We start from the raw sequence: 6,080 nt of genomic DNA, 5'->3' as shown, positions 1-6,080 counted from the left end.
TGTTTGTCTTTTAAGTCTTTTCTATTTTTGATGCCTCATTTTCCTTGGTTTTGTGAACTGTTGTTGCTCTGCTGGAACGGATTACAATATGAGTACAAACATTCAAACTTATTCTAACCTATTAGGTGGTAAAAATATTTTGAAATTGTAATTTTTTTTAAAAGAAACATTCATCTAAGCTCTCAAAACAGATGCTGACAAAGTCAGCAGCTGGCTGGTGAACATAGTGGAGCATTTAGCAGCTAAAGAGCCAGATATCTCCCTCAGGAGTCGGTGGAGAACAAAAACAGAGCTAAAAGGAGAGATGTTGGACCAGGTGACCAGAAACATGACTCCAAATAAATGCTGATGTTGTTCCTTATCTGTTGGATGTGAAAATATAGGCAACAGTTTGCTTACAAGTTTGCAACATCAACTTAAAGGGTGATAATATATCAGTCTTGTGTTTACAGGTTGTTTCCGCTGCCCTTTGAGTGGTGTTGATAGTGACAATTGATAAACATGCATACAAAGAAAATATTCTGTTTTTTGGAACACTGGGTTGCCAAGCATGACCAAAAATAAAAAAACGGATCAGAACTGCAAAGAAATACAGGAATTAAATACGATGTAATATCACAAAATCTGCATGAAACAATTTCATGCTTTCAGTGTTTTATGAAATGTTACTCAATTTTATTTTTCTAAGATGAAAGCCAAAACTCAATCAGCATTCATCTTCTCTCCATCACAAGAGCAGCCAAAAATCACTGGGTGGTGGCACATCAATTTTGGATACAGAGTGAATGAAATGAAAAACATTTCAAACAGAAACACCATCTGCCAAAAATCTGGGTTTAAAAAGTGCATTGTTGTGACACTGATGTAAATCATGTAGCAGCTCATGTCAGCACATCTGGCTTCATAATTACAGTCACAAAGGCAGTGTTTATTTACTGTTAATCCTGAAATCAACCTCACACATGATTGCACAAGCACATACACAGCTAAAACCCAAGTGCAGTTAGAAGAAAAATAATTCTGATTAGCGAAAGCAAAATTGAATAATCAGAGAAAGAAAAGAAAATCACATCTTCCACATTGCTTGGATTTGAAATAATGAAACCCCCTTGACCTTCAATCTGTTTGGTGCCTTCAAGCTCTTCACCTCTGTCCGTCAATCTCACATGGAGAGACGGAGGACTGGATTAACTTCATAGTTCTTCTCAAGTACATGTTGATTTGTGTTTCCACAGAAACATTATCATCTGGCAATCTGCAGAAAATAACAGTAGTCTGTTTTGACAATTTCACAATGAGATGGACATATCAATAAAAAAAAATATACAAGTTTTCTCTGCAGAATGGTTGCCGTCTGTCTTCACAGTTAACACCGTTATCCACTTGCTCTCACTATTACAGGGGCTATAAGAGCTGCTTTTTCTCCCCAGCTACAGATTCAGCTGACCCGACTTTGCAGGTATTTATTTTCTATTATCCTTTAGCCTTGTGCACCTGCCCTAGCTGATTACTCCCACTGATATTCTTTTCCATAAAATCTCTGATCTGAAATCAAACACTGTTATCCACAATCTCACTGAGGCACCCGCGCTACGCTGACACGCGCTCACCTCTCCCCTGTTTATCATTAATTCATATGATTTGTTTTCCCACCTGTTTTCATCACTTCTATTATTCAAAAACTCTTCTGAGCATCCCTTAGCAAAAAGAATGGCTGTTGTTTGTTGTTTTGACTCGGAGCGTGAACTAAAACCAACCTGGTTTGTCACTAAAAAGTTCCATCTGTCACTTATCTAACTTGAAAGTCGAAAAACAGCTTTTTATTTGAATGGCGGATAAAAGCTGTGTTGAAAAGGAAATCCACATGCACTAAACTTCAAAAACATACATGCACACGCAGTCATGTTCCAAAAATGAGAGTCCGACTTGTCCCAGATCTTGCTAACATGTTTGCATCTGTGACGAGTGCACTGCAAAACGGATGATACAGACGTTGGTTTGGTTTCTGTGGAGAATCTGGAAAAAGATTTTCAGGATATTCAAAGCAAACGCTAATCAGGATATGCTAATCAGGGTACTGTTTGGTTATTCTTTGTCGCAAGACAGCGCTGGTACAATCCGTTTGACAAGACACCTTGATAATGAAATTGAGATGAACACAGAAGACTGTACAAATGAAATCAGACCTCTATTCTTTAACTACGGTCTCCTGATGAGGAAACGCAGATGGAGAGAGGGAGGAGTGACGTCAACAAACCAGACCACTGCTCACGATGCGCAGCATTCGGCTAGAATGAGTGAAAGAGCAGTAAATATAGATAGTTACTACTAAAACACATTATAAAAGTAACAGGACTTGAAAAACATGACCGGTTCTATGAAATCACTTTTTACATGCTGGTCAAGAGAGTTCTGAAATGGTTGGTTGGTTGATTGATTGATTAGATAAAAATAAACCAACAACAATTTTGAATCCATGTTTGCAGCTTCTCAAATGTGAGGACTTAGGCTACTGCTTTCCCCTGTTTCATATCTTTGAAAACGAATATGTTTGGGTTTTGGACTATTGGGACAGACAAAACAAGGCATTTAAAAGATGTCACCTGGGAAATTGTGCCAAGCATTTTTCACTAACACAATTAATCAAATAATCCAAAAAAAGAAAAAGAAATCATGAGATTACTGAAAACCATGGTTCCAGCCCTAAAAGTTAGAATTAGAGTATTATGTAAGAACCTAATAAAAAGATTCACCATAGTTTCTGGACTACAAAGAAAACAAAACATGATGAGCGGTTAACCTCCACTATCTGAAAGTTTGACTTGCAACAATTCTGACAATAATCGCTTTTCAAGCAAAAACATTCTGTTTCAAGCTTTGTGTTTGGGACTGTTGGTCGAACAAAACAAGCAAAGTGAAGATGTCGTCTCGGGCTGTGGGACACTGTAATGGGTAGGCTATGTTTCACTATTTTCTGACATATTATAGACCAGACAATTAATCAAGAAAATAATTGCCACTGCATTTACTGAGGATGCATCTTAGAAGGTAAAGCATAATGCCCTGAAAAATATTCAACAGGTCCTGAACAAACTCTACTATACACTTAAATGCACTGATGAAAAGTAATGCCAGAGGTGTTTAAAAGAACTGGAATACTTGTGACAGTAGACAAAAAGGTTAAGTAAACTGCTTTTTCTATCATATATTATACAAAACAATATGAAAATGGCCATTATATTATGGAGATGGGTACTAATCTATAGGCATCAACAACTTTTAATAGATTACACTTTACAGTAATGTCCCGAGTCCTGACTCATAACGATGAGAGAGAGCAGCAGTTTTCATAATCATGTAGATTTGTTTGCGTGTTGTTATGCTGCGATCTCAACCTTAAAGCTTCAAACAGAACAGCTCTCCAATGATTCACTAATCTGCATGATTTGCCAAGATACAACTCTCCTGCTATCTGTTTGAGAATGAGCCCTGATAATGACACCGAGATGAACGCAGCAAAATGTGGAAATTAAATCAGACATCTATTCTTGAACTACAATGGCCTGATCGGGAAAGACAGGGGAGCAGGAGGTGAAGGGAAGCGGGGGGCAAGGAAGAGAGTGCACAGGTAAATTAGATTGAAAGGAAGAAAGAAGGCCAGGCAGCAGAATGTGGAAGAAAAAGAAATAAATCATAAGTGTGAAAAAGAAATGATATACTGTGGTAAAATGGAAAAAAAAGAGAGAGAAGCAGGGGGAGACAGTTTTGGGAGAGAGGGCGGTAAGGGAGCTCTGAAGAGGAAATCAGCTGCTTTCTAATGGGCGCTGATTACATCTCCTCCTAAATGTCAAGTATATTTCCATTTAAAGTGCCTTGCTGCTTAAAAAGGCATGAAGAGAGGCACACCCACACCCCCCCCCCCACACACACACACACACACACACACACACACACACACACACACACACACACACACACACACACACACACAGGAAGAGAAACAACCCAATCCTACGCACAGTTGATTCAATATCTGAATGCAGGCAGTGACTGTGTGCGTACATGTGTCAGTTCTTCAAACGTCCCTCTTTGTACGTTCATGAATTATACCAAAGTGACACAGTAGCCGGAGTACACCTTAGTATCATTAATAAAATCCACAGACGCACGCACACACACTTCTTTATCCTTCCTTTTGACCCGCCCTCAAATCTGCTCTGAACCAATGAGGCGTGTCCTCCCACCGGGGTTCGGTAATGGCTGCCAATCAGGATCACCGTAGCTGTGCCCAACAGCAAAGACCAGTAAGATAGATGAGTGGCCCGAGGCTCCCGCTGCACTGGAGCGAACAGAGCTTAGGGATTGATTCAATATGTCACAATAACATACACATGCTCCAGCACTCCCACAGACACACTTGGAAAAGGCCTGGAACACAAGAACACAGTCTCGCTGTGTGTGCGGACATTCATTCTTATCTTCTCTCTCAAATATGCACAACATAGGAAACTCAATATAGGCATGCATGAATTATAAATAGTGAATATAATGGCTTGTGGGGCCAGCTCTTTGATTTAGAGGGGTCAGTATGAATTACCTCAAATTACCTGGAGAGGTTCAGAAGCCAAGTCAGAAACAGAAATAAAGTATGTAGGACAATGAGTCATTTTACCAACTAAGTTAACAAATTCAGATTTGTAATGCCATTTCACTGAGATGTAATATGGCACACCACATAACATTCAATTCCCAATGTTTTAGATAACAGATTTACACTCAATGTGACATAGATGAGATAGAAACACCTAGTAATGCAGAGCAACTCAACACTACTACTACTACTACTACTACTACTATAAACATCAATAATAAACAGAGTTACATTAATACCTATCTGATAGTGTCAGGGTCAACTGAACATTATTATTTTTGTAAAGCGATAATTTCTGGCTGAGCTGAAGTATTGGATTGCATTTGAGTTTGTACGATCACTTAAAGAAGTGGCAACTAAGTTTACACTACCGGTCAAAAGTTTGGGGTCACTTAGAAATTTCCATTCCATTCCATTATAGACAGAATACCAGCTGAGATCAGTTGCATTGTTGTTTTTTTTAATCAGGGCAGCAGTTTTCAGATTACATTATGTGCTTACAATAATTGCTGGTATTCGGTCTATAATGGAGTGGAAATTTCTAAGTGACCCCAAACTTTTGACCGGTAGTGTATATTCTCCCCAAAGAAAGTGCATATCATATATTCATAGCTTACAAATGTTTCTTGTGCAATAATATATTCCGTACTACAAAGATCATACCTACTGGTATGAATTCGTACTGCATGCTTAAAGGACTGAAGGCTAAACACATCAGATCTAAAAAGTTTATCAATGCATGTAGCTACAGTACCAAAGCCTTGTAAGGCCTATATTATGTAATATTAAATATCACTATAGATAACAGCTTAAAACACAATCATGAAGAAATTCTCACAAGCAACAAGCAGACCTGCAAGGTCATTCACAAATCACACACAGTCAACAGGTTGACTGCATAACCAATTCATGCAACATTTGCTCAGCAGCTCATCAGCATGTACAATATCGAATAGACACACAGAGACATTTAACTAACCATCAGCAAAGAAACCAGTGAACAAAGACCAGACAGACATACAGATAAGGTTATAGGGTGTATCTGACTCACGTTATTTGATGTCAAAGTCCATTCTCATTTTCCCCATGGAGATTATGTGGTCCATTTGAAGACGAAATTATCAAAGTCCATCAGCCATTATCCCACTGCACTTGTTGTTTGCTTGCTTGCTGACAGAAGCCCTCATGTCCTGTCTTTATAGCTGCTAGCTTACTACTCTTGCAAAAAAATTAGCTGTTATCATTAGCAACACTGAAAAACAAGCTAACTCCCGCTTGTTTCATTAAAATGTTAACTTTATCTTGTATTTTTGTAACACCAAAGTATAACGTTAACTGGCTTCAAAATAACCCAAGTAGGCTAGCTAAGTGTTTCTTTTCCGCAGTCCATACGCAATTTTGAAGCTGTGTGACACCGACCGCATCCAAC

The 6,080-nt window shown here is 38.6% G+C and overlaps 1 long non-coding RNA gene across 1 annotated transcript; it reads right to left on the bottom strand.

The window, feature by feature from the left end:
* Positions 1 to 736: 736 nt before the first annotated feature.
* On the bottom strand, positions 737 to 6,080 carry LOC114555968 (uncharacterized). Its single transcript, XR_003692619.1, has 3 exons — positions 5,703 to 6,080; positions 2,187 to 2,288; positions 737 to 1,255 (listed from the first exon to the last, which is right to left on the bottom strand). It is a non-coding gene; the product is annotated as an uncharacterized LOC114555968 (long non-coding RNA).

Source organism: Perca flavescens, chromosome 5 (genome assembly GCF_004354835.1).
Source record: "Perca flavescens isolate YP-PL-M2 chromosome 5, PFLA_1.0, whole genome shotgun sequence".
Taxonomy (NCBI): Eukaryota; Metazoa; Chordata; class Actinopteri; order Perciformes; family Percidae; genus Perca; species Perca flavescens.
Note: the sequence above shows the minus strand (reverse complement) of the source record. Positions and strands in the feature narration are given on the sequence as shown.